General features: G+C 37.6%; 1 long non-coding RNA gene across 1 annotated transcript; it reads left to right on the plus strand.

Annotated features, from left to right (window-relative positions):
* Positions 1–20,450, plus strand: LOC107311939. The gene is made up of 5 exons (XR_001554308.2): positions 1–179; positions 5,876–5,950; positions 6,300–6,366; positions 13,628–13,804; positions 19,178–20,450. It is a non-coding gene; the product is annotated as an uncharacterized LOC107311939 (long non-coding RNA).
* Positions 20,451–23,796: the final 3,346 nt, after the last annotated feature.

The following is a 23,796-nucleotide window of genomic DNA, read 5'->3' on the forward strand; positions in this document are numbered from 1 at the left end:
GCATTACTTTCAAAGTGGGCCTTTTATAACTATGGGAGATTCATGATTCACAGACAGATTTCTGCTTAAAGAAGGAATAATAATAATTCATTATTTTCTGTCAGGATGACAGAAGGAGAATTTTCAGTTTTCAAGCCACCTGTATAGTAGGCAAAGTTCCTGTGCTCCATTTTTGGCAGGTAATTATAAGAATAAGATACTGAGATCACCTGCTCAAATTTTCTATGCGAGTTCCAGAAATGGGAATAATTTCAATACTGTTGACCACAATGTTTCTCCAGTCTAGTTGTGTAGATTGCTCAGTGACTACAGGAACAAGATCTATTTCTCCACTAATAGTTTAAGAACACAAGATGTAGGTGACAGCGAGGGTTGTGATCAAATCAGCTGGAAATAGAAGGATTTGTGCTACTGAAATTGAGTTCAGTACAAGGCAGGAATATATTCTTTTTTCCCCACCATAGCACAGTACATAATTTTCTTAAGTATTTTTAAACCGAGCTACAAAAGAATAACTCCACTGAAAATTTTAGTATTTAGTTTGTAATTCTATTTTATCATGCTTCAAAAAGTAACACAGCTACAGTTTTGGATCTGTTTTATGTGGTTTATTATGCTTGCATGTGGAATTAAAATAAACAAAAATACTAAGAAATAACCTGATCTTCATACACATTACAAGACAGACTGAATGGTTGGACTAGATCATTTAACCTGTGGTCCTGTGGTACTGTTGTGATGAGTAATTCTACCTAATCTTGCAAGCATGAAGGCTCTTATTTTTTCTTTTTATTCTCTTTATTTTCTCTTTATTCTTAGCATAGTTTCACAATGCTATTCCAGCCAGAGGAGATATTCTAAGTTGTCTCATTACTTCTCATTTAAGATGCAAAAGATTGCTCCAAGGGCTTATTGTCCCTATTCCTAGACAATATTTCTTAGTCTTATATGTTTTTGTTCCATGCCTCCTTCAGCTTCCCAAGAAGAAACATTTTTTTTGCAAACATTCCAACGGTTCATGACCACTGTGGACACTGAAGAAAAAATCCTATCTAACCTAATATCCTCCCCTTCTATAGTTTCCTACCAATATATTGAATGAACAGATTATCAGTTTTTCCATCCTTGATATAGCTTATCACTTATCATGTCGAATATTTGGTTTCAGTGATCATGGCTTCTTTCTTTCTCTTGTGCGTTAAGGTAGACTACTCTTCCCTGCTCTTACTGTTGGCTCTTTCTTGATATATGTGAGAAGAGAGTCTGGTCTTTCCTGATATCCTCCTTGTTAGGGCAAACTCTCCCCATGAAGAGCACAGACAACAAGCACTTTTGATTTTATGGTTCCTATCTCTGTTTCTTACTTTTTGGCTAGATGTAGAGGCCACCACTAACCCAGCAGTGCAGGTAGACTTGTTCTTGCTTTGGCTTTGACTGGCGCAGCCTATCCCAGCCGGTCTTTTTGTCATATCTACAAGGAGCTTTCCTTACCAACACTACGCAGTGGACTGCACCAGTGTGCCAGGCGGCATGTTGTTAACAGACCAGCTGAATAACTGGAATCTGCTGGAGGTGCAATTAAGCTTTTCTTCCAGTTTCCTTTCATGTGTGCCAGATTGGCCTAGCCTGCCATTTTATTGAGCCTGACAGCAGCTTTCATCCAAGCGACATTGATGAGAGTGTGTAGTTGCTCACACCATCAGCCTGCCAGCTCCAATGGACAATCTGAATAGCTGTGATCCTACATTAAAATGTCAGCATTAAGGGAGGAGAGTGCACCATTTTGTTGCACAGCTGTAAAACCACTTCAGCGAGGCTTTCAAGCTCATTATTGCACAAGCAAGGGGTTTCAAGCATGAGTGCTCATGCCCTGTTCTTCACTCCCCCCCTCTTGTCAGTCTTGCTTCTATAAATATGCTTTTTTTTTTTTTGGGGGGGGGGGGGGGGGGAGGGAAGGGGGGTTTAAAATGGTATCCCCTGTCTCATCAAGGCACAACTTTCAAGCTGGGGCAGCAGCGAGGCTGCAGACATAGCAACAACACAAACTTTGCAAGTGTGGAGAAGGACAGTGTAAGCAAACTGAAGGGCTGTCTTTCAGAAACAGATCTCATTTTCAGTAAAATACATGCAGACTAGCTTGCCAATACAGGAACTGCACAGTACCAAACTCTTTTTTTGTAAGTGGCTAATTCATTATTCAAACAAATAAACTAAAAATAATTGTTACATCTAACTGAAACATTTTCTCTCTGCTTACAAATCCTTCATGAGAAGAAGATCCCTTAATCCTTTCTTGACTGTACTTTGCACCTTGTCTTTATGCGGAATAGTACTCTGGAATGGTAAAACAAAATAATAAATGTATGAGAATGTGATGATGAAATTATAAAAAAAAGTTGAAAATTTATAAAAAATGAATGTGTGAAAATACGTATTTGCCAACTTCCCTCAGTGAGCCACAGCTTTCCTTTCAAGCATTTTCAACTCTCCAAATATAATTGAATTTCTTGTCAGGTTCTAAGAGCTGAGCCTTTCCACATACTTCTCCTCTCCTTCCCTCTCCTCTCCTCAGTGCTGAAGGGCACTGCTGCAGCTGCATCTCACCTTAAGCAGACAGCTTTTTTAAGATTATGAGTAAATTCATCTGCATGCACAATGTTTCTTCAGTTTTCTTGATGGGAAAATGTTTTTCTCCTGTCCTGACTCCACTCAGACACTCAGCAGTGCAAAAGTCTTTTACCTAAATAAACATTTCATCTCAAAACTAGAGCATCATACAATGAAAAAGCTGAATACCAGCTTGCCTACTTCGCTAGAATTGCCACGGTCACTTTGCAACACTGCAAATCTGCTTCTAGTTTTGACCAAAGCCTGTTTAGCTTCACACCAATGCCAGCAGACAACAAAATCACTAGTTGACGGCTCATTGAAGATGTAATTTCTGTACCTGTTGACCAGGCCTTTCAGCTGCTGGTATTCTGAAATTTTGCTGTTATTTTTAGAGAATCCAAGTACCTGACCACTCTGTGAAACGCTGCAACCATTTTTACAACCTGTGTTTTCATTTGTTTGTTTCCTGTTCTACTTGGGAATTCCTTGACCACCTCCCTTACTTATTTCACATAACCAGACATTAACATCTCTGTGTTTGGATCAACATGATCACCTGAAGATTTGTTAGAGGAAATTAAGTAAAAAAGGCTCCAGCCATTGAAGGCAACACTGTAAACAATATCAAAATCTAAAATGTTTTCAGTTTTCAAGAACTGAATAAGGGAATGTTCTCTACTCTGTTATTTTACTGCTAGGATTGGTTGCCATTCATAAGATAAGCTGGAAGTGAAAGTTTCCATTGAAAATCTAGTGTGAAGAAAAGGAAATTTGCTTCTGGAATGGTGATTTTTTGTATATAAATACCAAGTACAGAGTTTTTTTCTCAACCTGTAGAGTAGTTTCTTCTCTTAGGAGCTTACATGATAAATTTAATGAATACAATTACCTGCATTTGAGTAGCAGCACGAGTTATCCATTTATGTTGGAACTGATATTGCTAAGCTAGTCATCCAGTGCTTAGGATCTTGTGCAAATTATCATCTAAGATCACTGTGCAGCCAATGAAGATAGTTAAACACCCTTGGATAATTAATCCGATGCTAGAGGAGGCATTAAGGGGTGGAATGACTTGCTCTCTAGAGATTCCCGTCTCACCTTATGAACTACAGGGTCAGCTCTGAGAACAACCATATAACTTGTAGGTGCCTATTACCAGGTGAAGGGAATTCTACAGGGATTCTACAGCTAGCTTCCTGAGCAAGTAATTGAAATAACTGCTAATTTTTCAGGTGGTGTTTTATATTTGCTCAGAATGCTTAATATCCTGTATACATTTATTTCTAGATATTCTCAAACTCCTATGTCATTTTAACTTAGTCCAAAAAGAAGAAAGGTTTCAGTCCCCTGGATCAGGAATATGCAAGATAAGATAGATAAGGGACTTGACACATGAAGAAGTGATGTTTGTCTTTCATGGTGTTTCACAGAAAATTCTGCTAATGACTCCTTAAAAAAGGCAGTCATATGTTTTATTTCACAGTTAAGGGCATAGAAAAGCTGTCTGGTAACTAGGGACTGATGTTCAGATATTATTGATAAAGATTTTACAGTGAAATGAATCAATTACAATATTTTTCTTGTGATGTGTCACCTTTATTGGCCGTTTCAAAAAGGTTTTGTACATGATTCAATACTTAGTAGTCATTTTTTTCTAATTTATTAGACCTTGTACATTTGCTTGTTCAACTGATTTTCTCCTGTATCTTGAATCTGGGATCTCATTTCAGTTAAGATTGTTAAAACTGTTAAAAAGGAAATCTGCTTAAGGGAAGGAGATGAGAATAATCAAATTATTACACATTCTGAAGGAAGTAGTAGATGGATGAGAGACCAAAATTAGGCAGTCTTTCTGAAGGAAAAATGTGTGTATTGCGACAGTTGCTGGCTACTTAGATTCAGAAGGGTCAAACTGGTCTCAATGGTGTCTATTCCTTGCTCTGTGGTTTTGTCAGAGTGGAGGTTTGCAGGAACAAGACTTGTTGCTGGGGAAGATTTAGGGGGCACAATGGTAGAGAGCAAATGCCTCACTGGAAATCAAGCTGCAAGGAACAACTTGTTTGTAAGCATTTTGATTAAACTTTCTATCAATTAGATGCCTTTTATTTCTTATAGAAAATTATTACCTCATTTGATGCACTTTAGAAGAGGTAGTAAGTGTGACATTACTCTTTACCTCCCAAAATACTGTGCATTTTATCTGTCTGATTTTCAGTTTGCATTAGCATGCCTAAGTTATCATAAGAACCAAAAAACTTTCCTTTCCTGTGCTCTAAGTCTTTCCAGAAGATCAGTCATTTATACACATTAGCACCTGTGATGTGGCTGGGAAAAGTTCTGTTTATGCAAAAAAATTAATCACTGAAAAACATTAGATACAATTTTAGAATTATGTGGGCAGCTTTAATAAGGGGTGGCAAACAGCCACATCTGCTATTTCCTTATGTATAAATTCAGAAGTTTTCTAGTCTATGAGATTGTTTATTTAAGATCAGCGTCTTTCTGGACAGCTGCCAAGGAAAAGGCTACATGAGGTCAGGACTTCTCTTCTTGTGAGCATAACTGTTCTTTTATGCTTTCCCATATGTGCTCTTTAAACCAAGCATGACCCGTAGGCTCAAAATTCTGCAGTATTTAGAGGAACTGTTTGTTCATTTTTCAAAAAAGCTTAATTCTTATGCTGTGAGAAGACAGAAAAGAAAAAGAAAACAACAACTCACAATAAAACAGAGAGTCACAGTCAAGCAGAAGTTTTCTTTCCTTTGGGTTCAATTTTCCTGATACCTTAAATGTCTCTTATGCCTATGGATATTTGTTTTATTGTTTGATATTTCCCAACCGTGATGCATCATTGAGCACCAGGCACTCACAAGGGAGCAAGAGAAAATGTATTTACCTGCTTGGAATTTTCCTTTTGAAAAATGGTTGTGGAGAAACTCCACCCAGAACACTGTCTCATCTGCATCATGTATTTAGTAGTCCCTTTGTCCCTTAGAAAGCACTCCAGCTGAGAGCAAAAAGAGAAATACTGCTATTCCTTCATTTTGTTATCATACTATGCCATCTTAATTTCCATTATTTTTTCTCTGATAAATTAAATAGATAAATGCTAACATCTCCTGCTAGAAGACTGCTAATCTTGAAGAATGTTTATTCATCAGGATTTCTAGTTTGTCTTCCCAGTTTGGGCGGTTTGCACTAGTTTGAGTAGCTAGCAAAAAAATAAATAAATAAATAAATAAAATCAGATAACTTCTTTGTTTAGAGTAGAAGAATAGTCCAGCTCTAATGGGTCACAGAGGACCCAGTATCCACTTCAGAGAATGAAAACTGTGAGTAGGTAAGTACATTTCTCTTATACTGTGGGAAGTGTGGGAAGTGCAGTTTTGCAGTTTTGAAATGACTCTTGTTTCCCATCAGGACTTGGTAGAGGTAAAGCCAAAGGTATGGCTGCATTATAAACTGTGTTTAACAGCTTTCACTGCTTTCCTGGTTCTCATTGTGAGACTAGCAGAAAGTAAAAGTGGACAACATGCTCATGTCTCTAAGTGGAGCCAAGTGTCCTAGAAAGCCTGATTATCCTTGCTCTGTGACACCAAGACTGCAAAGCAGACATCTTTATCAAACACAAACTGCTTTCCACACACCTCTGCTTCTCTCCATTAACAGTTCTATCCTTTCTCTTTAAGGGTTATTTCACCTCTTCCAGGGAGCTAGCTGTAGTCCAGGATGGTGTAGTCCAGAGCTGTGTAAATGGTAAGGCCTACAAGAGTTTGCAAGCTGGGCTTATAGGATACTGTATCTGCCATTACCCCATAAATTTCATGCAGTTTTGTTGTGTAACACACAGTCTGAAACAGCAGACTTGGTGCTGTGAGGGAGAAGGGCTGAAAATACTGAAGCTTGCTTGGTTTTTTTGCCTTCTTTTTTTATTTGTTTGTTTTGAAAGAAAGTGCATTTGTCACTGATTGAAACCAGTATGTTCAACTATATGTAACAGACAACATCACATCATTTTAATTATAAAACTTGGGAGAGAGGAAGAGTTAGTGAAATGAACACTTGCAATAAATTCAGAGATACGAAGGTATTTTTTAAAACAGAAGGCCGAACCCTCTTACTAACAAAACAGAAATCATACATTTGTCCTGTTATTGATTCTGTCAATTCCAAATACACAGACATTGTCACACGCACACAGAAGTAAAAAGTATGGATATGGTACTGAACGTAAAATAACTTTTAAAAAATAACCTTTCCATTTTATTTCCAGAGACTGTTAAAATTTCAAATGTTTTATTTTTTTCATAAGCAAAATATTGAGTGTCTATGAACAGATATGTGGGACACATATCCTACACCTAAGTTTTTGGTCTTGATCTTATGAGAAATGCAGGCAGCATTATGCAGATGTGATTTTCTGGGGTGAAAAGGGTGAATGTGCATATGCCAGATGTTGGGATCTAGAACAGAAAACAGGAAATACACCAACAGTCAGAGTGGAAGTATTACAGAGTTGAGGATAAAGCAGTTAATTGGGATCCTGACTTGTACCTTGGAAGCTGTATAACTAGAGTTCCATACCATGGATCTTGGAATGAGAATAGGTTTGACATTACATTGTCATCAACAAAATGCTGACTTTTCTGGACTAACTTTCCTCAGCAGAAGTCCTAACCTAGGTGTCTAGCAGGTTTCTTCTTATTTGTCTTGCTTGCAAGAAGAGAGATGTACAGCCAGCATAGTACTGGCATGACATTTGAGATATTTCCAGGACCTTAGGTTTACATCCCCTCAGACAGTGAAGATCTAGGACCCAGCTTTCTCTTTCATTAATAGTTTAACTACTAGATTATAAAATTGGCAGTTCGTACATTAAATCACAGGTAAACTTTCCAATTTCAGCAGGGTAAATGCAGGTGTCTAAAGGAATAAATTATTTCCCTCATAGAAGAAGGTTTGTATCCTGCAAGAAGAGAGTGATTCTGAGTACATGTGACTACCACAGACCACATGGAAGCACATACTCTAGCACTAAAGACTAGTAGATTTAGATGGAATTTTGGTGCTTGCTTCACAACTTAGTCTGGTTACAGAGGGATGGCTTATGGACTTAAATTTTTAAGTAAGGAATCTAAATGCGTCATAGGATCACTATTCTTAAGGAGAAACGTTTTTGAAGTAAAATTGTATTTTTATCTTGGGACAAAGTACTTTCTTTTTATAACTTGATATCTATGCAGTATTTGATGAATTATAGAATCGTAGAATCACAGGACTGTATGAATTGGAAGAGACTTTAAAGACCAAATAGTTCCAACCTTCCTACCATGGACAGGGACATCCTAGATCATATTGCCATGATCATGGACTAGATCATATTGCCCACAGCCCCACCCAACCTGACCAGCCACAACTTCTCTGGGCAACCTGCTGCAGTACCTAACCACACTCATAGTAAATAATGTCTTCCTTATATCCTATATAAATCTATTCTTTCAGTTTAAAACCACTATTCTTTGTCCTATCACTGAGAACTTGGTGGTTTTGTCATTCTGTGATTCTGATTAGCTGCAAGTATTGGGTCTGAATAGAGCTAAATCATAAAACAAGGATTGTTAGAGGATTTAGAGCAAATCCCCAATATTATGCATTCCCCCCATCAACAAACAAACAAACAAAAACAAACAACAAACAAACAGTAAACAACAACAGCACAACAGTTTTACAAGAATGATTTGGTGTTTAGGAATCTACATGCTCAGCTTCAGAAAGTCCAGTAACTTTTTCATTAAACAGAGTTACACGTGGTCTGAGGTAAAAGTGAACTTAGCAGATTTTCTTTGTGTATTTATTCAACTAAAAATGAAGAGGTTTATATCTGGGCATATCAAACTCCCTGATGTCACTGAACTAATATTTTATTGTTATTTATTACTAAGTATTTTGAAGGTGAAAGATTTTGTTCTGTCTTGGCATATTGTATATTATTTGAGTTAAGTATAGTCCAGCTTTTCAAGAAGAGGAAGGAAATGTATGACAACTGAGAGAAGATTAGCCAGAGGAAAGTAACTGCAGTGCTATCTACACAGATTTGGTTTAGATTATTTTATAGAGGAGTCAGAGGTAGGCTATCATTTCTTCTGAAATCAGCAAGTCTGAACATGTGTGCCTGGGTAAATTTTGACCTGTAGGATTAAGTCTGCCATTGGAAAGAGAAGATCAGTGCTATCACATAAGTCATGTATACATGTATAGGAATGATTATACAGATAAGGAAAATCATATCTACTTTATTGCCCTTCTAAATGTCCTCCTAGGAGCTTTTCTTGACACTGTCAAACATTATAGACTTTTGTTTGAAAGCGTGGAATTTGCTTTGAATTTCTTCAGAAAGGAATACATCTTTCAATACAACAACCTTCTGTAACCCCACTGCCCTCCTCACTCCCACACCCCACACAAAGACACTCCTTAATTGTATTACTGTTAGGATGACCTCCAACCTCTACTAAAATGAGGACAAGGCTAGTTTTGTGTTTCATGGGATAACAATTTATGAGCAATTAAAAATGAAGAGACACAAAGCATTCATCACAGTCTTGGCTAGACAGGCAGCTGAGGTCAAAGGTTCTAGCAATGAAGTGTGCACAATATATTTTTATTTCTGTTTTCACTAAGAAGGAAACGGGTTAGCTAAAAATTATGGCATACAGCCTCCAGTTCAAAATAGGCGCACTTAATCTTTTAAGACAGTCCATGCTTGGGCAGATAGGTTATGACAGCACACACACACATACACACACACACGAGCACTTCCCATATCTGCTAGAACTCAGAACATGTTATTGGCAGACACAAACATGTGGTTGCTTAAAATGAGATATACTGAATGCAAAAATTGCTTTGCAGCTAACAGTTTATCATTTATATTTGCAATGGGAAACATTTATTTTTCTCTGGTACCTAAAAATGAAGTATTATAGGATTTTATCCTTTTTGCCCATGTTTCCAACTGCATCTTGGAGATTGTGGAAACTTCATTTGTTCACATTCCTGAAGCTACAGTTGATATTTTACATAAACATGGAGATAAAGATTTACATGTTAGTGTAATTGTCTCCAGAACTGTATAAGAAATTTTATTGTACTGACTTTCAGAATCCTTCCCTTCCCTTCCCTTCCCTTCCCTTCCCTTCCCTTCCCTTCCCTTCCCTTCCCTTCCCTTCCTGATCCTTCATCTCCCCAGGTCCCTTCCTTCCCTTCCATTCCCCTTTCCAAGACAGATCACACAGTTACTGACATGACAATGACTGCTGATTTAAAGTCTGTTGTCTGCACCTGCCATGAGCAAAAGAATTGATGAATCATCTATTACATTATGCCATAAATCTGGCTCAGTGTGGTTTTGCAGTCTGTCATATTCCCAACATGGTTCCAAACCAACAGCTTGGGGTGAGTAGTTTTGAACTGTCATTCTGAAAGGACTTGATATGTTTGTTTAATCAAAACACCTGAAATGCAGTGCTGACTACAGTGAAGTGAAGCATTGTCTAATAGGTTCAATTTTGCTATAACTATGAATGAATTCAGGCATATGTATATGCACAGTGCTTGTGGGATTCCAGTAATTGAAAGTCCACTTACATGAATAGGGACATTTCCATCCTTCTGTGGTAATTTACTATTAGAAGAGAGAATGTAGGTTAAAAATGCGTTTCATTTGCATCAGAATCACATAACTTTACAGGTGGATAAATAAAGAAAACTTCCAAGGGTTGACTGGGGTCTTTGTGCTCAATTTTTGTTGACTGAAATGACACTACAGTTTATTCAATAAGGGATTCTTTTGAGTAAAAAAAAGTGATTTATATGAAGCATGACATCTTTTCTTCTGAAATAAACCAAATGATCAGTAAAGAGTGCTGATATTGATTGGACTATAGAATATAGTGCATTTGTTAAACGGGAGTTTCTTTTCAGTAAGGCTGAAAGCCAGTAAATAGTTCTCATGGAAAAAAAGGGTGAAGTTAAAAACTCAATGACACTTTTAGTCACTGCTGGTAACTAGAAAGAAGAAAGCTTAAAAAGAAAGCAAGATGAGAGAATTAGTGGATTGTGTCAGAAGGTTTTATTTCATTTCATCAGCTTTGAGAGTATTCAACAAAAGAAGTGGTTTCATCAAAGGCTCCAGCTAGAACATAAATATAATAATAGGAAGACGCTTTAAATAACCTAAGTATCTATAATACAAACATACTCTGTTAGGGTTAAGTGCTTTCCTATATGGTATGTCTAAACTTCTCAGGGGCATGCATACAAGGCTGAAGAGTTGGGCAGAGAGGAACCTTACGAGGTGCAGCAAGGGGAAGTGCAAATTTCTACACCTGTGGAGGAATAACTGCGTGCATCAATATGGGTTAGGGGCTAACCTGCTTGAAATAAGCTCTGCAAAGTAGAATCTGAATGTCCTGGTAGACAACAAGTGACCAGCAGTGAGCCCTTGTGTTTGAGAAGGCCAAAAATCTCTTGGGGTGTATTAAAAAGAGTGTGACTAAAAGGTCAAAAGAAGTGATCCTTCCACTCTACTCTGCCCTGGTGAGGCCACAACTAGAATCCTGTGCTCAGTTCTGGGATACTCAGTTCAAGAAAGTCAGAGAATGTCTAGAGATTCCAGTGGAGGGCCAGAAAGGTGGTTAGGTACCTGGAGCATGTCCCTTATGAAGAAAGTCTGAGAGACTTGGGACTCTTCAGCCCAGAGAAGAGAAGGCTGAGGGGAGATCTTATCAATGCTTATAAATATCTAAAGGGTGGGAGTCAAGTGGATGGGATCAGGGTCTTTTTGTCAGTGTTCAGTGACACAGCAAGGGACAATGGGCACAGACTGTAACACAGGAAATTACAGTGAGGAAAAACTTCTTTACTTTGGTGGTGACAGAGCACTGGAAGAAGCTGCCCAGAGAGGTTGTGGAGACTCCTTCTCTAGAGATATTCAAAACCTTCCTGCATGTTTTCCTGTGTAACCAACTCTAGAGAGCCTGCTTTAGCAGGGGGGAGTTGGACTTGATGATCTCTATGTATACCTTCCAACCCCTACAAATCTGTTATTCTGTGATGTTGTATAAACATTCATAAACGAAATGATTATTTTAATTCAGTATTTTGGCTCAAGGAAAGAAATGATAATACAACCAAGCCTCCACAAATCCAAAATGAAAGCTGATGGTTGGGCAATGTGATGCCGCTGGCAGTTCCTGGCAGAGTCACTTGTCCTCATCACTTGATGAGTTTGTGGGTGTGTGGTTAGATTTCTGTCCCCAGGTACTCATTCTTATTGTGTCCATCTATCATCCTGCTCAGTTTTCCACTCTCTGCATCTTGCTTCTGTTTGGCATCAAAGTCAAAAAAAGGCTGAAGATAACAACAGTTAGATTTAACTAGGTAAAGGTAAGGAGTGTTTTCTAAGGTTCCCCTGGCCAAGACTGGAGTGGATGCATCCCTGTGAGGACACATATGATATCCTCTGGAGAGTGCTCTTCTGAGCTGATTATTTACACTGAATTCACTGGGACAGTGTTGGAGGATATCAAGAGGTCACATGATATTAGTTAAAGCATCACCACATTTTGGTGGGATTAATTCCAACACTATGCTTCTTAATGTGGAACACTTCTTGTTTAATTGAGTTAATAAATTAAATCAAATTTTAACATTCGGTCTGCAAAATGAGAAATTAAGTCTCAAAAGCATCTTGATAAATGACACGAATCTTAAATAGGTGGCTTCATAAATTATAGATGCATATGTTTGCAAACACATCCACATCCACAGTGGTATGAGCATGTCCTTTAGTAAAGGAAGCACAACACACCTGAAGTATCTCTTTGGTGGGCCTTGTAGGTAAGCCTCCTAACAATGTCAGACTTACCTCCACGTAGGCAGCTTCTATACTTTATATAACTATATTAAGACTAGTTCACCTTGGGCTTAGCTCAGGCCACTTCACAGTTTTGCAAAAGCTAGACACAATGTCCTTAGCCCATTTCTTTCCTGGTAGAAGGATTTAGGTAACCTAGGACTAAATGTTAAGAGTTCACACTGTGAAGAACTGAGCAGTCAGAAATATTAAATGTAGAACTGATGTGAACAGAAAGATGAATGTAAACCAAAATAAAATCCAAGCTCCAGAAAGGTCACACTTTTGTACTAACTATCCTTCTGCAGGGGAGTTCTGCTCCACGTCCCCTCCATTTTGCTTGTATGCTGACATGGTGTTGCAAGAGACCTGAAGCAGGACAAAGATGATCCTTGAAGTCAATGTGATATTCAGCAGGAGCTTCTGGGATGCTGAGGATGTTTGGAACTCTGCTGGCTAGTTTTTAGAAGTCCTGCCCTAAATATTTACAAAAACTATGTAACATTTCACACTTCTCTGCTGTCCTGCTTTGTGGCACTGATGAAATACATCACAAGAAGTGCCCTGGTCCTGACTGATTTCCAAGTCTCATTAAGTACAATGTGTTTGCAAGTGCTTCTGTACATACCGACCGCACTACATCATCCCTTGCATTCCTGGTGCTGAAAGCTGCAGAAGGCAGCCAATGGGGAGGGGATAAAGAGCACACTTTTTGAGACTCTCTTTTCCCAGCTTCTATTCTTTGCTCCAACCAAAGGAATGAAATCGCAAAGCCATTACCTCATTTCTGAATAGTCTGGAACTCACTTTCCTGTGAAAGGGGATTTTTCATCAGCATGGAAATGCTGGACTTTGTAACTGAGTTTTGTTTGTTTGTTTGTTTTATAAGACTCAAAGCTCATGACAAAATGAACATTAAATTATAGTGAGTTGGAAGCTGAAATGTGAGAGTTTTCAGGGGCTTTTTCCCCAGAATTTTATTACAGCCATATACCTCCCCTGTGGCTTTAAGATTTTAGTAATTTTAGTAACAGTATTTTTTTCCCCTAGAATTTTAATGATGATTTTAATGATCTCTTCTGCTTCCTTCATGTCTTGCAGAGATCAATCTGAGTTTGGCAAGAAAAATAAATAATCCCTGGGATTTTGTGAGATTTTCTAGCAAGTCTTCTGCTTTAATTTGTTTTCTCCAAATTACTCAGTGCAAAAACATGCTGAAAAAAACAACAACAGACAGTGCTAGGAGGAGCATCATATGGAGACATTTTAATTGCTCGGGTAAAATAAAGTTCTCACATAGATATAATCACAAATGGAGTAGTTTTGTTTGTACATGCTATCTAATTCATGTTGTCTTCCTAGTGATTGTTTTTTTCTCTGTATGAGGAACCTCAAAACTTGAGACAAACCTTAGTAAATGTTTCTAAATCGTAATGAAATCAGCTGACACTCTCACATCTGAGCTAGCACCTTAAGACACTGTAGCTTTGTATCCATTTTTAATGGGATATTCCTTTAGTGGGGAATCTAGGTGTCTTCTGTGTGCTTTTGCAAAATAAAAGTCATTTTGCAACATAAGTGAAAAAGGGAAGTATATTCAGTAATAACATAGCATTTCTTTTGAGTGCGAACTTATGGCAGCCTTAGTCTTAGACGCTCACAGCCCTGTGCATGGAGAAGCTCCTGCGCCCTTTTCAATCATGCAGAACATCGGTTCTCATGACCTGGTCCTATAAATTGAACTTTAGTTTTACTTCTAATGCTTTATGAGTAACCTGATTGGACTCAACTATCTTCCCAGTCTCTTGCCCAAGAAATATATAATTACCATAGCTCAGTGCCTGTGATTTATTCAGGCTGTGCCTCCTTCTTCTAGAACATTGCCTTCTATGCAGTGAAAGATGCAAAGACCTGCTCCTGGCCTCTCTGTGGATTATTTTATTAATAGACTTTAACAAAAATACTTACAGAGACTACTGAAATCTCCTGATGTGCTTTTATATTACATCTGTCCCTTGTCACTTCTTGTTCTAGTTAATTAAATTGCTTTTCTATTGCATCTTTATCATGCAGTAGATTAAATACAATTATATGGATTTAGTTTCCTATCAGCAATAAAGTGCAGTTTACCAAGCTCTGTTTTGTTATATATACAAAATTCAATGTATCTATTGTTATGAAGGATAAGATTCTGTCTGAGGCAGAAGGCCTTGTGTCAAATGTATCAAAGTCTTCAAAGTTTCAGTTAGGCAGGAGTTGAACGATTTTGAGTCTTGAGTTGAGTCACTAAAATAAGATACCTTAATACTTACATCTACAGAGACACAAGAGTGAAATTGTGCAAAAGATCTTGATATGAGTGGTTTCCGTAGAGAACCATATCCAGTAAGCATTTAAACACTAAAAATTCATCTGATTTAAAAGTCTAAGGTTATGTGTTTTATTCAGTGGAAGACCCTAGAAATGGTACATAGCAGGTGGTACATATTCTTTTCTAAGTTGTAGACAGCAAATTTGCTGTGGTAAAAAGAGAGCTGAGCAGAACATCTTTGTTTCAGTAAATGCCAAAATATTTTGTAGAATTTTTACGGCTAAAATTTTAGAAGAGTCAGTCTCTTATAGCAAATGTCTATTGACAAAATCAACTTCAGTGCAATTCTCTTCGTTTGAAGATTTTGCAAATATTTAACGTTTTTTCTTACCCGGAATAAAAATGTGTTAAAACCTTGTGAGTTGTCTTGAAGAAGAACTGTTGGCAAATTTGGTGGCAAATCAAGGCCAGTGTTTCCTTCAGTACATGCCATCACTCATAACCAAAAAGCAAATCCGGAGTGAGTTTAATCATTGCTGTTTATAAACAAAGCTGCACAAAGTCTTTGTAAATAATTGATGTCAAATCTTTAGTAAAATTTCCTTCTCACAGAAACCTCACTCCATTAAGTTGTTTAGGAATGCAAGAATAGACAATAATGAAAAATTATTGAGCATATTTTGATAAGTCTTTAATTTTAAATCAATCAAGAATCAATGAAGATGTAGTACTAGTTGTAATAATTGAATATTTTTCCTCTAAAAAAGCAAACATTTCTTTTTAATTGATGCATTTGAGCTGAATTTATATATAGCATCCAATATTGACTCCTTGGAAATGAAGTAATAATGACAAGATATGACAGAATATCTGAATGACAGCATTATATATATGATGTACAAGAACACATAGGCACATGAACTTTGCAATATTTTCTCTACAGTGTTGTCTTAAAAGGATCTTTGCTATAACTTTTTATAATAATTACCATGAGATATTTATTCTTTTCTCAATATCCTTCCCCTTTTCTCACATCCTACTCCTGCTTCTCCAACTAGCACAATATAGGAATAAGCTCTATATGAATGGAGATGTGCTAGCAGTATATTAGAGAAAACAATGTAGATTAGTGTACAACTAATAGTGAAAACTAATGCACCTTAGTGTTAAAAAGATGTTTCAGGATAGCTTGGTGCAGGAACATCCTTTTGGTTGTGAATAAATGTGCAATTTAAAATGTCATTTTTGAAGATAACACCTCCCATAGAATATTTTCCTTTGAATCATGACTGACTTCCAAGACTGTCAATGCACCCTTTCTGTCACAAAAGTCCTTTTGTCTCTGTGGGTTTGCATGTGTGTCCATCCTGGCCATTTCTTCCTTGCAGTGAAAAACAAGCACTTGGATTTTTCTTGTTTTCATTTGAGAATCACAATTTGATTGAAAGAGATTAAATAAGTCAGCAAGCGATAATATGAGGCCGTTATTACAACTTTTCTGCTCAAATGGTTTGGCAGCCTCTATCTGCTGGCTTAAACTTAAACAATTACAGGCTTCCAAACTAATTACAGAGCAGAACATTATAGGATTTATGAAATTTGGCAGCTATCATTTAGAAATGGGGGGAAGGTAAGGAAAAAAGAAAAGTTCATAACTATCCATTATGTAAATGTCCTGTAAGTTCCTCAGAACAGAATTAATATACTACTAGTACAGTCTTTCAGCAGCCCTGAGCATCCTGACTTCCAATTTGTAAATTTTGTTCATTTTTCATATCTTGTAAGCAAGCATATGGAAAATGCTTTGTAGAACTTATGCAAGCAAATTTAATTCCCAAAAAATGCAAAATGATTGTACATGGGGAAAGGAGAGTAGATTACCAATCTTTTAAACTAAGGCCAGATGTCTGCCAAAGGATGTGACAACTATCACCATCTGCATTTGTTGAACTGCATGCCTTATTGACTTATCTAAACCAAAACAATTTGTTTTGGTAAGTCTCATTATATTGTATTGAAGTAGATTTCTAAGTAAACAACTTGGCTTGGAGCATTGAGAGACAGGGGCTGAGAAGGAGAATGCCACATTTGTGCCATCAGTGCAATGCACCAAGATGACTAGGAGCTAAGGTACCCACAACAGAGCACAGTCTCCAGCTTCAAGGCTGTTTTTATAATTTTGATTTGGGCGGTATTCTGGCTAGGTGCTATTTAAATTCTGGTTGCTTGTCATAGTATCATAGAATTAAAGTTGGAAAAGGCCTCCAAGATCATCTAGTCCAACAATCCACCTACCACCAATAGTGATAGGTGTGAGTTAGTGCTACATCCATTCTTCTCTTAAATACCTCCAGGAATGGTGGCTCCACCAACTCCCTGGGCAGCTCTTCCAATGCGTCGCTATTCCTTGTGAGAAGAAATTCTTTCTGACATCCAATCTGAACCTTCCCTGGTGAAACTTGAGGTTATTCCCTCTTGTCCTGTCTCAGGTTACCTGGGAGAAGAGGCTGATCCCCAGCAGACCTGCAGTCTCTTTCATCAATTTTTCTTCCTCTTCTTCTTCTTCTTTTGCCAGAAGTGATAGGTAGGAGTTAACAGAATTAGCTAATTCTGGGAAAACGTGCCAGCACAAGTCAAATTCTGCCCCATAGGCTCTCCATTGCTATCAGTTTGTGCTGTGGCAAAAATTTCCCACAGTTTGAAGATGTATGGTCCCTTGTTCTGTTCTCTCTTAATTTCCAGACTCCTAGGCGCTAGTCTCACTTCTTTCCTGTGATTAATTAAGCAAACTTCTTCTTTAAAGATTTATTTCCTTTTCTGAAAAAATAAAAAATTGATGACATTTCTTAAATTGAATTTGAAGACTTGATCAATGTCCACAAATGCTATAAGAATATTGTAGGCAAAGCAACAATTCTTAAATTGATCTTTTTCTTTCCACATCCATCTCATTGCTCCGTGGAGGATATCCAGAGATAAAAACTAAAACATAGGCTGAGAGAAATATAAAAACAAGCTACAGTTTTAAAAGCACACCTACAAAATTATCAGCACTGTAATTGATCAGCTCAGATAGTCCAGCACTCAAGTACATTTTCTTGGGGCAAAATTCCTTGAGTTCTTTATGTGATATACATGCACATGCACACTGAATATACACATGCAATATACAGATACATCTGCTTATACACACACATAAATGTTTATTACAGTTAAGCAATATGACTTATGATTAAATAGTGTAAACATTATCTAGATATGCTTAATCTAGCTCATTTAGTGAAGTTAAGTTTACCTATGTGTCAGCATGGCATACAGACCTTAGTGTGGTTGTTTGCTGCTAGCTTGTAGTGAACTGTGCTTCACCATGTGTTCAATGCTATGATGTGTTAACAGTGTTAGAGGTAGTACTATATGGCTTTGTGTCTGCAGGGTTATTATATACTCCAGTACGCTTCACATGAATATTATTAGGTAGAATGGATGTAGGCTGTTGTAAAATGCCATATATTCATTTAATTATATTTGTTAGCAGTACTAAAGTTTACACTAAATAACACTAAAACCCACAGGAATCATATAGAATATCTAGAAACGTTACAGAGACCATGTTCAAAGACCGCTTGTGAATCAACTACTGTCAACAGTTCTTCTGATCTGCCTTACACTCTGCATTTCACACAGATAGCAGAGTATTGTTGAGGCATACTAGACTTACCAGAACAGTTTAGACTCAGAGCACCCAAAACAGAACTGACTGAAACATTGAATGCAAACATGAATTCAGTAGGTCCCCTTTCTTGCCCTAGCATGAATTCTTTTTAGTGGTCAGTTTATAGGGGAGACAAGATCTCATGCGCATGGGACACGCAAACAGCTTTTCTCCCCTTGAGAAAATGGTAGCCTGTCCTTCCTCAGGAATGATGGATCCAAATTCTTCAGTTCTAGATGGTCCAAGTTACAGTCTTAACTTGACACATGACAAATGCTCTGAAGCACAGATTGCTGAAGCCAAATATAGACATCTGGGAATCTGAAAAAAAGAAAAAAAAAAAAAAAAGAAAGAAAAAGAGAACTAGATGTGTGCTAGTGGCTTTAAGACAAATGCTAATAAAGGAAACAGAAACGTGACTATTGCCTCTCCTAGAGGATTGCAGGAACCAAGCCCAAGTCTCAAAAAAGGTGCAAAGTTTGGGAAAGAGGATGAAATAGATGATATGTGTGACATGACAGAATTTTTAGTAAATTTAAAACTTGGAAGAGCTTAAATCCTCACAAGACAATATTCAGCTTTTTCTCAGTTTACACTGTAGTTACATGTTTCTTCCCTTCTTTGACAGGATTTGGAAGCTTTCACATGACTTACCTCAAACTCCAGGAGGCTAAAAGTATGATATTTTATAGAATAGAGTCCTGCCTAGCATGATGATGGCCAAGGTGATGGCCAAGTATGTGAGAGCTGGAGATGTGGAGAATGTCACAGTGACTGGGAGTAAGGGTCTGGCTGCAACTCATTGCCAAGGTTACATTTTTGATCCAGCAGTGATGGAACTTCAAGCCGTCTGTCTGTTTAAAAATAAAGTATTTGCAACAGGGAAGTTCCCTCCATTGTCTTCTGGAGATTAAATCGGATGGCTCTATGAAAATATTTCCACTTCTCAAAAATACCATTTTGAGATTGTTTTTATGTACTTTGTATGATTTAAATTAGCATTAATTAGATAGCACATAGATTTGAAGTGAAAAAACTCAGTAATGATAAAACTTCATTTCTATAGTGTCTTCAAGCATTAGATATAGTGACCAAAATTTTAAAGGCAAGTGAATAGACTTAAGCTCCCAGAAATATACTGGGACTTGAAAATAAGAAGTTGCCTGATTTTGGTGGTGGAGAATGCACCCAGTTTCTGTTGAATACACAGAAAGTAGGGCTGAGTATTGTCTTTGTTTAAAGGGGTATACAAGATATAATTTCTGGTCATCTAATCAGGCAGACCTTATGGCTGCAGACTTCACAGCTCCTAATAGTTCGCAGTAGGAGGAAGGGCAGTGAATGGAAAACAAATGAAGATGCAGAAGAAAGGAGAGACAGAGGTGAAGGGGTTGGACAAGAGTGAAAAGCATTAAAAATAGGGAAAATTGCATATTGGAGACTGTGAACTGGAAAGGGAAAGGAAAAAGAGGAGAGTACGAGCACAGATGGTGAACCGAAAAAACTGAAGAAAAATGGATGGGCTGCAGCAAAGACAAGAAATAAGTGATGAAAATCCACACAGAGACTCTTGCCAGTCATGGACACAAAGTGCTGACCCAAGGGGAAATGATTCAGAATTTTACTGGGAAACTGTCAAAAATGTGGGCCTCTGCACGGGATTTTGAGGAAAGGACCTTGCTGGGTTTCATGAAAAGTGGGTCACCATGGGTTTTAAATGTGGAGGACTATATATGAAAAGGCATTTTTGATCCCTGTCAGAAGACAAAAATTGGAAGAGGACTTGAAATGTACCATTCTGTATAGGGTGTCAGATAGAAGACAGGCAGGGAACAATTAAGACTGCACAAGGCTCTCCATCAGCAGCGTACAATGGGAATAGGATTTTCTTTTTCCCCGGATGTCAGCCCAGCCACTCAGGCGAGACGAAGAGAATTTCTTCCACTTAAGAAATCCTTTGTTCAGGAAAGAGCTGTTCAGGCCTCTGTTCTCTCCTCAGCCAAATTGTATGTAGTTTTCACGGAGAAGACTTCCCTTTCTGAAGGGCACTGGTAAGCAAAGAGCTTCTGGACAAAGTGCAAAGTTCAGTGAATCCAGAGTATCCTTGGAGTCTGACAGGGAGGCTAAAGAACGAACAGAAACAATTGCAAATACAAAAAGGTTTATATTTATTCTTGCAAGATTTTTTTGTAGTGATTTTTGTCCTGTAAGAATGGAAATCAGGTTTCTCTTCAACGTGATAGATGTGTGGTCCTGTTCATGTCTTTTCTTGAATCTTGTTGATGGCATTCTCAATACAAGAAAACTGCATATGATTCTGTATAAAAGCTGTCTAGGCCCCTGTGGAGGTGTAGATCATTCTAAAAACTATTTAGCTGAACCACAGTTAGTCAGTATCTGTGTTACTTTACTTACAGGCTTTCTTTTCTCCTAATGTAGAATACTGTGAATTAAAAATATGCAGCTGAGCTTCTCAAAACAGAAGGCAAAGAGACAGTTCTTCCTGCCAGAACATATACAGATTTTGCATACTGGGATTAATATCACTGGATTCGGGAGTGGTTACTTACCCGTTTGATTTTTCTCTTGTGCTGTGAATACACATAAAAATGCCGTGTGCACATGGACACACTCATATGCACAGATGGAAACTTAGAACACAGAGTTTCTCACACAGTACTGTTGGGGTAATTGTACAGTTTAGTAAGATCTGTGTATTTTATTACTCTATTGATACTACAGCAAAGATATCATGTTAAGTGGTTAACACAGATATGTGTAAAACATTTAAAGACTAGTAAAAATAATAAAATTAATGTGCAACTCTCCTGTATGTGTAAATTTCTTGAAATTTCTGGATATATATAAATATAAATTTCTGGATATATATATATATAAATCCTGGATACACACACACACACACACACACACACACATATATATGCATATTATATACATATATATGTATATTAACATTTTTTTACAAGTACTACTATCAGCTGTCCATTCAACTTTTACTTCTCTGTGACTCTCTATAGCGTCAGTATTTACTTGTAATACCCTATTTGCTCTTGCAGTCCAGACTGGAAGTCTTAACACCTGGGTTTTGACACTAGATCCTACTTAGTGGAAGGAAAGAAGCAAATCTGCCATGTCATTTCAGGAAATCATGTAAATAAAATGCACATTCATGTCTTTATATTACAGTCTAAATGCAAAACTGCTTAGGAGCCTGTTCTGTCAGCAATATCTCCCTTATTAGGTTACTGATTACTGGTGGCACACCTTGTATGAATCTGCATCTGAAGATCACTTGGAAATCTCACCTGTTGCATACAGTGGCTATTCATTTGTTAATGGATGTTTCTCACCAGGATTTTGTTACATCTGTGCCCCATTGTCTGCCCTCACCTCCAGTTCATTTTCAAATGCAGTATTATAGATTAGTTCGCGTGCCTTTAAGTGGTTTGGTTCCTTGATACCTAAAGAATACGTCTCTCTTCAAGTGTGACCAGGAGGCAGGAGGAGGGGCTGAAAAATGTAAGTTGCTTCCCAGATAATGACATTAGAATGTTTCCTGGTTGGTTGATAGGTCCTATGGCAAAGCCCGTCTTTTCTTCAAGGTTTTTGGTTGGGGAAGAAAGAATGGGCTTTATTGACTGAGGGGGTTATGAATTCTTGTTGGTTGAAAGTTATTTTAAATTGTGGATAGTATCTCTTATTTAGAACTTCGTTTCTGAGTGTGTATTCAAGCATTACAGGGCTGTATTCATAATAACATCAAGAGGATTCCATAAAAACAAGCAAATAAACAAACAAACAAAAAACACACTAATTAGACAATTAGCTACAGAACCTATAGCTGCAAATACATTTTACTGTGTATATTTGACATTCTTCTGCTCATGCCCTGTGCTTTATAGTCTGGATGTCTTTGCATATTCTGTAATGAAACTGTTCTAATCCTTCCTTATTTCCATCAATTTAACACAAGTTATGTGTTATAACAAGGAAAACCCTCCAAGCATTAGCATTCTGCATTAGCTTTTTTTAAAAAAATAAAACCAACCCCACGCCTCTCCTCCTATTGGTTCTTATTACAGAAACTACAGCATGTAAATCACAAGACTGAAAGTTCAGGTTTAAACAAACTACATTCTTTTGTCATTTTTCTTATATAATTAGAAATAAGTTTTTGATGGAAAAAAAATCAGAGAAAGAGGAAAAAAAATTAGGAAAGAATATAAGATTATCGAGTGCTTTGTATTCTCTCAGTTATCTGCTAATATGTTTGTATGGCGTATTTACTAAAGCCAGAGCTGTACTAACCAGTGCTTCTCATTTTAAAACAATCATTTATGGGTGTTAAAGTATGCCTTTTGAAAGCAGAAGTGTACTATGTCAATCAAAGCTAATCACTGGTACAGGCAAAGTGCTTTTGTTGGCCTCCATGCTCTAAGCCGTGCTTCCACATCTGTGTTTGAAGAGATTAGAGAGGTGCTTCATACAAGAACTGTATTAGTTAAAGCTGATCGACAGTATTTAGAATAAATCATGAAAAAGTTGAATGCCAGAAGGAAAAGCATGGTGAACGAGTTTGAAATAGACTAGGGCTGAATCTGTCTACTTCCCATCCTTTCCACTCTTCCTTCTCAGGTCCTACATGTATAAAAATATACACAGTTGTTTTTGGCTTGCACTTCTGAGAGCAATGCTAGTCGTCTTCCTTCAGTCGCTTTGCAGCTAACGTGCAGCTGTGCAGCCAAACATACCCCAGCATGTTGTTACTGAGATGCATACTGTTTATTGGCTGAGATGCTGATATCATGTTTGATGCGTTTATGTCAGTCAGGACTGGCAAAGGATGGGGAAATGGGTGTTAAATAGAAAGAAGAGCTTTTGCAAACTGCAGTGTTTTCAAGTTCTGCAGCTTCCCCCATCTCTGTTTCCAGCATCACGCTTGCTTCATGAATGCCATACACTTTCAAATAAATTATGAGTGACAAGTATTTGAACCAATAAAGAGGGCACCATATTTTATATGCAGTAAATTTAATTCCAGATTGTGTTTCACCTCAGCAGTGTGACATGTTTATTGCTGCTGAAAGATGAAAGCACCAGGAGTTAGAGACAAGCGTCAGCAGTTCTAGTGGGCACCAGCAAAATGAAGATTTGACAGACTGGTAGCTGAGCCTGTGAAATGAAATGCCAGATCAAATTTTACCCAAAAGGGGTCAGATGTACTGT

Source organism: Coturnix japonica, chromosome 3 (genome assembly GCF_001577835.2).
Source record: "Coturnix japonica isolate 7356 chromosome 3, Coturnix japonica 2.1, whole genome shotgun sequence".
In the NCBI taxonomy this organism is placed as follows: Eukaryota; Metazoa; Chordata; class Aves; order Galliformes; family Phasianidae; genus Coturnix; species Coturnix japonica.